Source organism: Pteropus alecto, unplaced genomic scaffold (genome assembly GCF_000325575.1).
Source record: "Pteropus alecto unplaced genomic scaffold, ASM32557v1 scaffold121, whole genome shotgun sequence".
Lineage (NCBI taxonomy): Eukaryota > Metazoa > Chordata > Mammalia > Chiroptera > Pteropodidae > Pteropus > Pteropus alecto.
Window position 1 is genome coordinate 2388752 of NW_006434369.1, and position 16107 is coordinate 2404858.

Consider the following 16107-nt stretch of genomic DNA (forward strand, 5'->3'; position numbering starts at 1 on the left):
ATATATATAATAAACAAATATAATGATTATATATTATTATATAATATAATGTGAACATATATATAGTGAATTTAATTGAATCTATAGTTAACTATCTTAATCACAGTAGATATAGAATTTGACATCTGTAAGAGACATTCAAAACTTTCTAGCCCTGTTATTTCTTTTTATAAGAGGAAACTGAGGATCAGAAAAAATTAAATAGTTTGCCAGTGGTCAAGTGAAGACACAGTGCTGGCAGTCATGAATCACTGTCCTTTCCTTAGACATAATGTCTTAAGCGGGAGCTTACCAAGATCCATAAGTCTGAGTGGACCCATAATAAATAATCTTGATGAACCATAATACTGATTCTTCTCTTTCTTTTGTGTCACTTATTACTTCTCAATATGTTATTTAACTTTTTAATTCAATCTACCACCACCATTTCTAACTGTTATACTATAAATCTATAAAAATTTCTGGAATAAATGATGACAATCAATAAGTTCATCTTATATATGGTTTTCTCAAATTCATTAATAAAATATTTTGTACCTATTATGTATACAATATATACTTAGAGGCCTGTCAGATATGAAGAGAAATTTGTGCTTCAAGGAATATACATTAAGTTGAAAAGGCAAAAAACCAGTAGCACCACACTCTTTATCAAGACACCCACCAGTGAGAGAGAGAGAGAGAGAGAGAGAGAGAGAGGTACCCAAATACATACAATTATATAAAAATCATTCACATATAGTACTATCCTAATATACTGTATATATTATAAAATATACCTTAATATTTTAATGAAATACTGCAAAATAAAATTAATGCTCAGAGTTCAATCATATAAAGGATTGGTAGAATCTTCTTTTCTCATCAAAAGGCACCAAAATATGACACCCCAAAATTTGCCACTTTGGCATAAGGATTATTTTGAACCGGAGGCAATTTAGAAACAACAGACTTAGGAAAAAAGTGTTCTCTTCTCCTATCTGGCTAAAATCAAGACATAAATTTCTATTTGTAAAGTTACCTGTCTCTCCAATACCAGGAAGAGAACTACTCAAGAGACAACTTTTATCTGCATAACAAACCCTATTAAACAACCCGAACTTACCACATCTGTCCTGGTCACAATTTACCCATCCCTAAGAAACCCAAAACCCTTTTTCTTTTGTTTAAAGTCTTCTCCACTCTTCTCTCTTTGTTAAATGGTATATGATCTCCAAATTCTAATCTCTTCCTTGAGTCACATTTCTTCATGAACTCCCATGTTTACTAAAATCTGGTTTTTTATTTTTTTCCTATCATCCATCTTTTATCAGTATGATTTCTAGGCCCCAGTTGCTGAACCCAACAGAGTACGTACAAAGGGTTTTTCCCCCACCCCTATATCATAAAGTTTAAGGTGCAGTGGTATTTTGGTGTTACTTTTAGATCTAAGGCAAAGCAAGATGAATGAAAGTTAAACCACTGTACACAGCATATCTCACTATATTTAAAACTGCACTTAAGACTTGCACAGCATGTAGCATTTGAAGCAATCATTTCTTTCTTGTTAATAAGCTAGTTAAAGTAAAACGACCTTTCCTTAAAAGATTAACATAAAAAAATAACTAAAATTATGATATGTATATTCCTATTATAGAGAATATCCCCATAAAATGAAAAACAAATCTGTAAATTAGTTCACCTCCCCTAAGATCAATATCCTGATACTCTGCTCAAAGCAAACACTTTAGAAGGTAACATCCTTCAACAACAACAAAAAGGAACAAAGAGAGCAAGAAAAAGGAATGAAAAAAAGGGAGAAACTCAAGAGTTTATCAGTTTATCAGAAGACAATAAAGTGGCATTAAGAAGAGATGCTCTGATCAGCTGTTACATTTATTTACTCAACCATCCAATTTGCACATCTCATTGTACTTTAATTATCACATTCACCAAGAAACACTAAAATTAAATTATAACACAAATCTGTTATATTTTGAGGAAGAAATAAGGAACACTTACAGTTCTGGTTCCAACTAAAAAATGAATTAAAGGAATAATAATTCTAAAGAGAAATCCATACTTGGGCTCCATCATGAATAAAATTTGAGCTGGAGTACTATTAGATCACAACATGGTTTCTGGCGGAAGACTCAGACAAATCCAGAATTTAGAATTAGCTATACAGTCTGAATAATAAGTTATTTTTAAAAATGCATTTATAATAGGTTTCTCAACAAAATTTTCAAGTGTTTTACATCTTTTTCAAAGTCACTTTTCCAAAGACACATTAGTTAATATAAAAGCTGATCTCTTGAAGGGGTAACAAAACAAGCACTTTGTTATTTAAAAAATTACAATAGTCTACAGCCATGCTATCCTGAACAAGCCCGATCCCGTCTGATCTCGGAAGCTAAGCAGGGTCGGGCCTGGTTAGTACGTGGATGGGAGAACACCTACGAAGACAAGGTACTGTAGGCGTAAGAAATAAAAAAAAATAAGGGATTGTAAACTGACGAGGTCCTTGCAATCTGTGAGGTCAATCAAGTGTTGCCTTGCCTTAAAGAAAAAAAAAATTACAATAGAAGTAGCCGAGCAAGAGACACTTGCGCCTGGAAAAGATAAGATTCTGCAAGATGGTCCTCTTGGCTAATTCACATAATCATGGAATCCCCACCTACAGGAGAGAGGCAACAGAAGAGACTAACTTCCTTCAAAGCTGCCTTAACTGGGCTTCGGCAAGTTCTAACTCCTACAGGATCAAGATGTTTCATCTGAGGAGCAAGAGGCAGAGAATACCAATATTTTAAGGCAGTATAAAAAACTCATGTTTAACATACTCTTGTTGAACTCGCTAATTCAAAATGAATCGCTGTCCCAAATTATCTGTTCTTATAGCATTGACTCACAGTACTATAGTTCTTTCAGGCATCTCTTCCTTACAAGAAGTTAAGTTCCTTGAGGGCAATGCCGAGATATGATTCACTTTGTAAACTGAAATCAATTTAGACTATAATAAACAATAAAAAATCATTTATTTGAGCAAAAGGAGGTGCAGCCCAGGAGACAGAGATTTAGGTAGCAACCTAAATTGTGTGCTGCTTAGACAAAGGGAAGGCCACCTTGTATAGAGTTAAGTTCCCATCCAGGTTCCCAATTAGGTCCATTTTATATATATGAAGTATCCAAATTCATCACTTCTGACTGGTGTAAAATTCACAGTCTTAATTGGTCAGCATTATGCATCATGATTGGTAATTATGGACCAGTTCTGATTGGATGGAGAAGCCCTTAGTCCATTGATTGAAAGACAAAACCAGAAACTCCCTTATAATAGTTAACTCAGCCAGTTTAAATGAGCATGGGATAGCATGGGAAGCCAACGGTTCAGTTTGAGGTTCTTCCTGGTATACAGAGTGTGTGAGAAGTCCCCTGTCAGCAAATGGCCACGAAGCTCTTATTATTTATAAAATTCGGGCCCTCGGCTGACCATGGGAAGTCCATCTCAGCAGATAAATTCCTTCTCAGGGATTACATCAAATGAATCTTTCTTCTGTGGATCTACAAACTTTACATACCTCAGAGTACATTTTTTAAAAACCTCTTGCAATTTAATAAATAAAAGAAAAACCAATACCAGGATAGAACACTGGAATCAATCGTTAACTAAAGTTATGATTAACAGTCATGTTTATGTCTCTTAAAATTTAATAAAGACACCATTAAACAGGAAACCTATCTTGCTCACCATCAGAATTATAGATAATCCAATCAGAGGAACTGCATTTGATTGGTGCATTTGAATTTTATGACAAATCCTCAAAGGATTTTCACTCTCACAAATCAAGTAGGAATTACTAATTTATAGAAATTACTAATCGTAGTCCTACGAATTACTTTCTAAGCATTTAAACAGCATCATTTTCCCCTCAACTCTCTCCTTCATCCCCTACAACGGTCTTTCTTAAAAATTTAAAAATCTAATTTCAGAAAAGTAATAGAACTATTAGTTATAATTATTCTGACCTCAAATCAAAAAGGTATTTATTCCAAATGCAACTTTTAACTTCATAAAAGGAAAAAAACTTTTTTTACAACAGCAGCCAACATAGCTGGTCAAAGACAAATCTTGGAAGCACTGCTCACTCTTAGTTCCAGAAAGCAAAGCGATTTCAATGAAACAGACACCATCCTCTATTCTTGTGTGAAAATGCTCTAATACTAACATAAATGGACAAAATAGAATCCATTAGCGTGTGGAGGGTGACTGTCAAGCTTCTATTGTTTGCCATGCCAGCCAAAAGACAAACTTCAATACACTAACACCACCCACACTAACATCAATTCAAATTATCAACTGAGATACCCAAGAGAATGACACCATTTAGCAACATGACTTAAACAAACCAAAGCATACCACGGTATATAAAAAAAAAAGAGGATGTCTTCATTATTACCATTGATTACTATGAAGAAGAAACTAAAGCTCGGTAGAGTTATATGGAAAGGGCCTATGGTCTCCCTCTGAGCCACATGCAAATAACTAGAGTCAAAGCACCTAAAATAGAACATTTACACATGACATACTGAAAAAGAAAACCAAATGATCATCTCAATGGAAGCAGAAAAAGCATTTCACAAAATTTGACATCGCATCAAGAAAAATTCTAAGCAAACTAAAATTAGAGAATTACTTCAAACTGATAAGGAAATGTATGGTAAACCTACAGGTACATCATGTTTTCTCCCTAAAATGAGAAACAAGGGAAGGATGCCCATTCTCACCACTTTTATTCAATATTGTACTAGAGGCTCTCTACCTAGTACAATAAGAAAAAGCATACAATTGGAAGAAAAAGGAATTAAAAAGGTTTCTTCACACATGAAATGATTATGTATAAAATTCTGAAGGAATTTAATACAAAGCTAGTAGCACTAGTTAACAGTTTAGCAAGACCACAGGATTTGAGAGAAAATGACAAATATTGAATGTACACAGACAATCCATCATATGAATAAGAGGGGTTCCTAAAGAAAAAGAAACCCTAAAGCAAAGAATACTAAAACTATAATTCAAGAAAACTGACATAAAATATTTTAAATATTTAACTATATATTGAAAGATCATTATGTATGATTATTGCCCCAGAACAACCAACACTAAGACACATTCTAATAAAATCACTCAACTCTGAGGAAAAGGGAAAAATTTCTTTGATCATCTAGATAAAAAGAGCACATGACTTATAACAGGGAAAAATTATGCTGTCACCAGACTTTAAAAGCAACATTCTCTGCCAGAAAGAAAATGTGACCCAAAGATTTTATATCCCCAAAATCAACTTTCAAGTATAAAGAGCACTAACTGCTAACGTGCCACAACTAATGGGCTGTTGTTTCTAGGAGCTCTTTCTAAGGAACCCAGTAAGCATGAGCTTCAACATCAAAAATGCCTGGAAGGTTATTTACGTAAAGTCTAGTGTGTAGCAGTCAATATATAGTTATTTATGGAATGTATACTAAATAAAGGTTAAAAATGAAAGACTGAGTACATAATGGCTCTATGACTTAGCAATGTGAATAGAACTCCCATTAAAAATATTTGAGAGGAAAATAGGAATAACATTTGCAAGACAAATATTTATTTTTCAGTAATCATGATTGGTGGTATATGTACATGCATTACTATTATTCTGGAACTATTTAAGTGTAAAATGGGATAAAGTTAATGAGGACTATGGGATAATTCTAATGCTATCACCCCCTGTGTTCTTGAAAACTAAGATTCCTGATAAAGAAGGAGACATAGATATACTATATGAGATTAAATTAAAAACCTTTTAGTCCTGAATGAAAATTGGAAATATCAATATGAACTCATACAGTATTTTAGCTTAAAATTTGTGTGTGAGAGTGTGTATGTGCGTGTCCACTGAAAAGATTGAAAAAGCCTAGAATCAATAACTAACACAGAAGCAAAGCACCCTGATGTAGACACGAAATGCTGCTTCCTGTTCAAAGAAAGCAGAACTTGTTAGAGATTGGCTGATTCCAAGTCTGGGACAGGAAATGTACAAGATGAACTTGGAACATCTTATCATACCACCTGAGAGCAGGAAAGCTATCAAAGAATACCAAGATCATCTCAAAAGAACTCAGAAGCCAACCTGAAGAGGTTCACAATAGTCAGACACAGGGCAATCTGAACTTGGATAAGAACTGCAATTGACTGAAGCCCAAGTAAGTTTAAATTCTAATCCGATTTTTTAAAAAGAAGTTAACAGTCACCTTCTGACAGAAAAATATGTCATTATTTTAGGAACTGGGTAAATAATTTAGAATTTATTCTGCCTGCCTCTATAAACTCTACCAATGAGTAAATAACAGATGAAGAGAAATATCTACTTATAAAATTTTTACACCTAATTTATGACAATAATAAAATAGAATACCACCATTTTCCAAACCCCACAGAAGTAATGAATCTGGGTATTAAACATCAATGGCCAACAGCATCAAGAAACATGAAACAAGCACATATTTTGAGGTTTCTGAGATAAGGGCAGGGTAGGACAGGGGTTTCCAGAGAGGGTAAGCAACGTTTTATTTCTTGAACTGGGTGGCAGTTACAAGGGTGTCTGACTTAAAATAATTCACGAACATATATCTTTCTGTGATTTTTAATTTTTTTATTGTAATATACAGTAAATGAGTTAAAATATCTTAATAAAAAATACTATAGAACTAAATAACCAGAGATTTCCCAGTAAACAAAAAGGGGAATAGAAGTAAAACTGTGGTAGCCATCTCTAAAGGCTTTTGAAACCTCCTTATATATCTCAGAACCCACAAGAAAGTGGTTTTAACCCATGGATATAAACAGGATGTCACAGTTAGTTGGAAGAACCCCCAACGTATGTTTATAGAAACAAAAGTGTATTGTATTCTAACCATCCTGTCAGAGGTAACTAGAATGACACTAAAAAGAATAATTAAGAATTACTGTAGAGATTTCAAAAAAAGCACCACAAAAGAGCTTGTTTATTTTCTATATTTTATGGTAATTAATTCACATCTATACCATTGAAAAGACTGACTGGAAAATTAAAAGCATGAAGAGTGCACAGAATACATCTGTTGTTCTCCTTCTGTACTGTGTACGGGCAACTTCCCTAGTTCTTTCTGAGAATACAACTGTATTTAAAAGGCAGGATGGTTCAAGAAGGAAAACCCCATATTGACTGTCCAGAGACCTAAAGTCAGGTCCCAGAAGTGCCATGAATTGGCACTAAGGCAATCCTTCCTATCCGAGCCTTAATTTTCTCACGTACACATGAAAATAGTTAAACGAGATGAATTCTGGGATTTATTCTAGCACTAAAAATCTATAATTGTGATAGAAAATATTTGTCCCCAAAAATAGCACTTACTGCCACAATCCAACAAGGTTAAGAAGAAATATTACAGTAGCAAATGACATCATTAGAAATATTTTCTTTTCCAAATAGGTTTTCTAATTAGAAAAATGTAAAAATTCTTTGAAAACTCCCCCAAAAGGCTGCAATTTAAGTTTAATTTTTTTCACTCAGCTGAAACAAGAAGAAACTATCGTTAGTAAATTTAAAATTAGCAAATGGACACATAAGAAAAAAATCGTTTTTCATATTTTCAATTCTGGTTCATTCTTTCATATATCCATTTGTAAAATTGTGATAAGAGGGAAAGCTTCTGGTTTTAAAAAGTGAGAACAATAAAATAATAGAAAACGGGCAATAAATTCAGCTTCTCTTCTTTCACCTCTAGTTTGAATTGTTCAAATTTCAACTCTACTGATCAAAATCCTGAATACCTAAGCCTCTAAGAGAAAAATAATAACAATAAAACAAGAAATGAATGTTGCTGTAAGATGAAAGTTGGGAGTCTAAAGAGTAGTCTTGTACAGTTGTCCATGTCTTCTAAAAAGTAACAAAAATTATCATCACAACAATAGGATTTTGCTTTTTATACTGCTTTAGTTTTTTCCAGAGCAATTTTCACATGTATCATATGCTGCCTCTGCAATCCTTAGGAAGAGTTAAAGGCAGGATTCTTACTTTACAAATGAGGATAATACAGTTCAGAGAAGCGAGCTGCAAAATGGAATACAACTATGAGATGAATTAACGTTGGTTTCTACTACTTAAAGCAAAAAGGGGTACCTGGAGTACCACTCTCCCCCCTACCCCATGCAAAACAAACAAACAAACAAACAAACAAACAAACAAACATATGTAGGAGATCTGTACCTGCTGAAGAAGAATGAGACCTCACCTTAAAATGTGAACAAAAATTTAAAAATTCTCAACTCAGGTTATGCTCAGCCGAGCGGTAGGCCATTAATGTGGCACAATTTCAAACATTTCACTCTATAAGGAATGAGTGTTCAACTACTCTCAGGTACTAGAAGCAACTGGATGCTGCAGAACAGGTGATGAGGACATTGAACCAAGTAAAACAATCCTCTCTATTAGGTCAATCCAAAAATAAGAGAACAAGAATAAGAAAGCTAAAAACATAAGGTTTCTAAATTTCAAATCCCCATACTTAAAGCAGGGAGGGGCTCTCACTCAGGCCTTACAAGGCACAGTGAAATGCAACTCTTTATGTATTTATGTTTACACAAAATACATTTGGGCATAAATTGCTAACCACCATGACAATGACAACAAAAACCAATAGCTATGGGAAAAATGTATTTCTTAAGAATTATTTAGAAAATAAATATTTTATATTGCTCTAACATGGGCTCTCCCCATTAAGGTTCTGAGCAGATTATCTTGCTTCTTATCTCGCTGAAAAACAGAAAAAATTGGAAGAGAACCACTATTTCTTTTGACCACCATGTCTATCAAACTACCTGCTCTGTATAAGCATGCAGTCATGCACTGTATAAAGATGAACCACATACATGACAGCAGTCCCATAAGATTATAATGGTGATACTAGTGTAAAAAGACCTGCTGCACTACCAGTTGTATAAAAAAGTATAGCACATATACTTATGCACAGTACATAATACCTGATAATAATAAATGACTGTTACAGGTTTATGTACTTACTATACTGTACTTTTAATCATTATTTTAGTGTATTCTACTCGATTTTAAAAAGTTTGCTGTAAAACAGTATACTGTGTTATGCAAGCAGCAGCCTCATACCTCTCTCGTGTTTTACCTCTCTTAAGTGCATAATTTCTCTTGTGTTTGATTTAATCTCATGTTGTTTTGTACTGTGATATGTTGTACAGGTTTGTAGCCTAGGAGCAATAGGCTGTACCATACAGCCTAGGTGTGTAGTTATCTCTACTATCTTAGGTTTGTGTAAGTGCACTCAATGATGTTCGCACAATGACAAAATCGCCTAAGAATGAATTTCTCAAAATGTATCCCCTTGTTAAGTGGCACATGACTGCACTTGTCTTCTCATCTTACTCCCATGTAAATCCAATGCTTCTGTTGGTGTGCTAGCATCCCAGCCCCTCTTGCATACTCTTCTCCGGTAATTACCCTTTGTAATTACCCTCTTCCCCTCTACAAAGCAATTTTAGCTCTATAATGAATCACATCCAACAGCATACAGATATGCAGTGGCATTCCATCTTAAAAACACAAAAAACTCTTTGATTCTACACTTTCCCCCATTCAGCTCTAGCTCCATTTCTGCTTCCCTTTGTAACAAACCTCCTTTAAAATGCTATCTGCACTCTGTCTCACAACCTTGCCTCTCATTGTGTTTTAAATCCACTCAAATCAGTCTTATATCCCCACCTCTCCACTGAAACTGCTCATCAAGAACAACTACGAGCATTCTTGTGACAAATCCAGTGAATCAATTCTCAGTCTACATCTGACTCAATCTCTCAGCAGCACTTACACAGCTGATCACTCCCTCTTTTTGAAATACATCCTTTACTTGGCTTGAGACAAAACACTCTCATGGTTTCTTTTACCTTGATTGAGACTCCTCTGCTGGCTGGCTCCTATTCTTTGGTCTTCTCCTTCTCTGTATGCCCTAATTCTCTAGGTGATCTTCTTCAGTCTCATGGCTTTACATACCAGGATGACGATTCCGAAATTTATGTCTCAAGCCCAAACTTCATATATACAATATATCAAGACAGCTATCCAGCAGGCATCTCAAATTAAACATAATCCAAACAGAAATCTTGATATCCTAGTCCCATACCCATCTCATGTAAAACTTCCTCTATTCTTTCTCATCTCAGACAAATGGTTCAAACATATGCCTGATACTTAATCCCTCCTCTAACCATGCCCCCAAAAAACTAGGAGTTACCCTTGATTACCATCGTTTTCTCATACTCTACATTCAATCTGTCAACAAAGGCTTCTGACTCTACCTTCGAAACTCCCAAACCTTTCTCCTCATCTCCATTGCTACCACACTTATTCAAGCCACAGTTCTCTCTTGTTTGTACATCTGTCCACCAGCATGATAATTTTATGAGATTGTTTCCAGCTCTTCACAAAGTTTTGCTATGGCACAAATGTCACCTTCTTCAAAAGGCTTTCCTTGACCATTCTATATAACATAGGCCTCGCTTCACTCTACTATCCCTATTACGTTATGCCTGCCTTAGATTCTTCTCATCAAGCCTATCAAAACCTGAAATATGGTATTTATTTATTTCCTATCTCCCTGTCTACAAGGCTAAGAAATGTTCTTAACCATCATACTACCCACATAGCCAGAATAGTGCCTCGCTTACTGCAGATGCTAAGTAAATATCTGTCAAATGACTGAAATTCTATCCAAATAGTGTCCTATCATATGATTTATACACTGGTCTTCTCTTACTTTTTCATTCCTCTTCTCATATAAGTTAAAAAAAAAAAACTAAAATTATGAATGGAATAGTAAAATAAACCCGTATCACAAATAGTGAAATAAATCTACATCAAAATGGTAAAAATTCTATATTATCTCCAATTTTTCGATATGAAGTTTCTTTTAGTGTTCCTGTTTATTACAAAAGCAAGACAGGCAACCTAGAGGGGAAAAAAAGTCAAGAAATACTGATTAGGAAAAAATAGGATTTTTTTTTAAATGCTAAAGAATATTCTACAAATCATTTTCCTTACATTTGTTTTCTTTTTTTAAAAGAAGGTAATTTTATTGAAAGTCCAAAGATGATCAAAATGAGAATCACAGATGTATTTTAAAATAGCCTGTTAATATAGAAAATCAGCATATTTCTCACATTAGGATTTTACACAAACCAAACAACATAGGTGACTTTAATTTCTTACATGCACTCATTGCGTAGTATTTTGTAATAAGGTAAGAATCATCATTGTACATTGTATGAATCCCAGGTTCATCGAGTATTTATTTCTAAAACTATTTACAACTCCCTTTATCTAGCTTACATGACAAATCTGTTGGTTAGCCTTACAAATTTCTCCATGAATATAACTGGGCATTATAATGCAGTAACAAGAAAAAAAAAAAAAATAGAGTACGAAACTCCTAATACAATGTCTATGTCTGTGGAGAGTAAGCATTAGAAGCCAGAAATGACTGTCTTCATGAACTCTTCTTAAGAAATAGCACCACTTTTAAAGAATTTAAGATACTAGTATTATTTAAGGAGAAGACAGACATGTAAAAATACCAGTAGGGAACAGAAAATGGAACTTTACCTCCTAATCATTCAGAGAAGAAAAAACACTGGTTAGTCAAACTTCTTTTCTAATTAACCATAATTGGTTAATTCAATCAAAACTCAAGAAGAAACAAATCTAAAGGATACAAGTAAAGGTAAAATAATATAGCAGAATGCTTAATCTCAAGTATATGCTCTGCATCGAAGTCAGAGTGGGGAAGTCTCTTACCTGTGCTTCCTGAGTAATGGAAGCCATCCTAGTTTTTGTTCTACAAAACATTCTTCTCACTACAAGGCATCAGGTAAGTCACGGTTGCTTTGTACAGAAGAAATAGGTGCAGCACAATTATGAGTCCTCTGATTCTTAGAACCTTACACAGATAAAAGAGAGTGCTTCATACTGAAAATATATGGCACTTTAAAAGTTATTATATAACTTTTTCTTGAAAAATAAAGATCACTTTTGAACATTGGTTGTTATAGCTATAGATAATGGGGCTTAAGTCTGATTGGTCATTGAATCCAAAACTTTTGCCATAAAACTTTTCTTAAAATAGTCCTGACATATGATGATGGTTAGGTTTTGTCCTCTTATAAACGTGGAAGAAGGGCATGCTGTTCCATGACTAATTCCTGCCTTTCCCATTCATTCTTCAAGTTAAAACTCAAATGTCATTTCTTCCAGAAAAGTCTTTTCTGATCACTGCAACTTTAGATTTTAGATTTTCCTCTTATGTGTTCCTGTAGTGCCTAATACTGTTCTCCATCATAAACTATATCATATTTATCACTGTTATCAACTTCTCTTGGTTTATGTACATCTCCTACAAGACTCTAAGCAACACTGTATGCTCACTATTGCTTGCCAACTCAGATCCCTCCTCCCATCCCACATCTTTTATTCTTGCTAGCAGAGACCTGATTTTGTTTGTTGCTCAACCAATGAGGTACTATGCTTAAAAAAGAGTCTCCCTCAACTCAAAGTCCCAGAGTAGGTAAAAAATAGTCTAAGTCAGTTATGACATCGTCTCTCTCCTTGCTAGTGATTAGCTTGTATGTCTGAGTTTGGGACTCAATTTTCACCAATGGTCTGCAGTAGAGCTTCTAGGAATAATTCTCCTCCCTACTAATAAGAGAATTATGGGGAGTAAGATCTCTGTTCACTGGCTGTAATCATGACTGCATGTACTATCTGAAACTATTGCTACTGCAGCAATGTTTCAACAAACTACAGATGGCAACATCAAAAGGTGGAAGGTCCCTGTGTTAAGACATCGTTAAATCATGAAATTAATCAAACTAGAACTGTCCATCTCCAGACTTCTTGTTATGCGAGAGATGGTAAAACCTTTATGGTTCAAGCTACTTTTGGTTAAGTCTTCTGCTACTTATAGTCAAAGATATCCAAACTGAAATAGCTCTATTCATCAAAACATACTAATGTAAATAGTAAAACCAAACACATTCCTGCCTCTGTTTGACTCCAGTGTTCATATTACCATTCCACTATACTGTCAGGCTTCCTTCTTAACTAGCTAAGCCAGAATTCCAATCCACTCTTATGACTCTAAATCCAAACCTCTTTTTATTGAATTATAGGTGACCTAGGGAATCTATGCTTCTCCGTTATATGTACAAACTTATTAGTATGACACCATTCTAAATGCCAGACATCAGTAGAAGCCCGTCTTTAGCTAATGAAGTACTATAAGTATTGGGAAAATGTGATATAAAGTACTTGCCTTTCTGATGATTAAGATGTATATTTCAACACAAAAATACGCTTTTCTGCAATTACTCTATGAGCTGAGAACAGAGCACCTATCTCATAACTTTGATTCACTTTTTGCCTGTCCCTCCTTGCTCAATTAAACTTAAATTACATATGATCTTAATTCCACTAAAAAGCCACACTTCGAAAAGGAAAGAGGTATGTCTTTAAATTCCCAGTAAAGGAGTAGTTAAAACCAATGAAGAGAAGATGACATTTTTAGAAAACTAAAGGGGAACTCTTTTACAAATAAAGAAATGAGGGCTCACAGAGGTTCAGTATTTGCTAAAAATCATATAGATAGGGCCAGAAAGAGAACTAGAAATTTGGACTCTAATTCCTAATTCACTGCTTTCTCCACAATACTATAATGCTCCCAGGCTTCTTATTAAATATTTACTGAGAATTCTTGGCCAAACAAAAATAATCCATTACCATATATACAAGTAAATCAAAAACCTGTTAATAAGTGTGACAGATACAAATTACTTTATATATTAACTTTTTATTTTTTTAAATAAGCTTTACTATGTCCTAGTTATCTTTTCCATTTTTCCAGTCAACAAGATTTCATATTATTTAAATAATTTAAACATAACAATTGTTATCATTGCAAACACACTTAAAGAGAAAGTCTTAGTTCTGATTTTTACATATCTACTTTCTTCTTTATAAAAACAATGTAGCATCTCATATTTATCAAAAACTTCAGTAGACAGAACAAAAATTATCATAGTTTTAAATTTAAATGTTGTAATTTCCCTAATGAAGCAATTATGATAATGGTGACTTCACCCAGCATCCTCTTGGTTATGAAACTAATTTCTCTGAGAAGTCAACTTGGAGCTCAGGAAATCAACAGTCTTTAGAAAATTATTTATAAAAATTCATGTGAGATTTTAGTGAACTGTAGTTGATTCCACCATCTATTCCACTTGAGGTGATAAGTTCAAGCCAATTGCTATAATTCCATCTTCTTTGCCAATATTCAGGACAGAGTAGTCCAGTGACAGTTTGGACCAATGATACATAAAGTTTGTTCAGGTCTTCAGAGAAAGAAAAGGCAGTCTCTTTCCCACTAGATGGAAACAAGAAAAATATGGATTCAACTGTTGCTCCTGTCCTCATAACCACAGAAGGAACTGGGTTTAAAGATGAAGCCAAGAATGCAAAGAGAAAGGAAAAAGAATAAACAAATCTGAGTCTCTTGTGACAACACTGAGTTTATTCAACTCACTCTGAAGCCTTCTTGGACTTGTGAGAATAATCCACTTTCTTACTGTTTAAGTGAGTTTCAGCTGAGATTTCTATTACTAGCAGCAAAAATGACCTTCACTGATGAAGTAGTAAAATCAAGTCTAGGGACAACAAGCACCAAAAAGGGAAGAGTCTATAAGCCTACAATATTATAAGAAACACTCCAAAGTACTTTTTCTCTCATTAGATGGTTCAATTACCAGCCAAGTTTCAGGGGGTTTCTATAGAGCAAAAGAATTCCAAGACTCTCACTAAACAATATCTAATTTTGTAAACTATCAGGAAGCTAAGGGATTTTTTTCTTTCTTTCTTTCTTTCTTTTTTTTTAAATAATTATTAGGCACCCAGCACACTTCCAGGCTCTGGGGATATAGCTATACACAAAGGAGAATGCCTGTCCTTAAAGCTCACATAGAAATAGAGAGAGAAAATAAATTAACAAGTGAATAAATATCTTCCTCATGGATTTAGTTCTACAGTATAAAAATCATGAAGCACCCAAGCAAGTTCTATTATGACTAGTATCTGAATTTTATGAACAGGGGTAGAAATAAATAAGATTTTATGAACTGTTTTGCTCAAGTGAAAAAAAAAGTCAGAGGCAAGACCTGAGAACAATAAGAAAAAACTGAAAGATCAAGAGGAAGAAATAGAGCCAAAATTGTAGAAAATAAAAAAAGAAAAATGCAGGAAAAAAAACAAGACTATAAAATCATCAGCACACAGAAACGCACAGAGAGGAAGGGTGTGAGGGAATGAGAATTTAAATAGTATGTTTCACGTCTTTCTTATTAGAAACGAGGAGACTAGGACAAATGGAATGCTAAGCCAAATAACAGGCCTAGAACTCAAGATCTTTTAACACCTTTTTTTGAAAAAAATCTACCTCAGAACAGAAGAAAACACTAAAGTTCCCAGCCCATATCATAAAGTCCCTCTAAACCACGAATGACTTTCCAAAACCCACTACACTATAATCCACAATCCAGGGCCGAGCTAAATTCATTCTTCTCACGTGATGGCCAGATGGGCAAAAAACACCATCTTATTACCTCATATAGAAAATGAGAGAAATTCCTGTACCCTCTTCTATGTCTTTTATGTAATAAATTAGGGCTTGTAAAGAGAGAGAAAATTCTTAAAAATTCTTAAGTGACAAACACAAAAATTTTAAATTAGCATAAAAAATCATCCAAAATTTCAATTCTTCCATAATATGAAAGTCTCTGACTAGATACTATCAGACAACTAATTTGAATGTCATGGCTTCCTATTTTCCCAGAAGAAATTTAAAGAACTGCTAAGTACCCACTGAAGTGCTTAATAACTTAAATAACAAGGAAAAAGTAAATAAGTTACTGGGATAAGTCATAAGCACTTGACTAAATGGCTTACTCTTCTAATAAGACAGAAAAATAGACAATTGCAATTTTAA

At 34.1% G+C, this 16107-nt stretch overlaps 1 protein-coding gene and 1 pseudogene across 10 annotated transcripts in view; one reads left to right on the forward strand and one right to left on the reverse strand.

Annotated features, from left to right (window-relative positions):
• Nucleotides 1–16107, reverse strand: part of CDKAL1 (CDK5 regulatory subunit associated protein 1 like 1) — a 567467-nt gene that overhangs the window by 426453 nt on the left and 124907 nt on the right. The gene's annotated exons all lie outside the window — the stretch shown is intronic.
• LOC112477762 lies at nucleotides 2342–2460 on the forward strand (annotated as a pseudogene).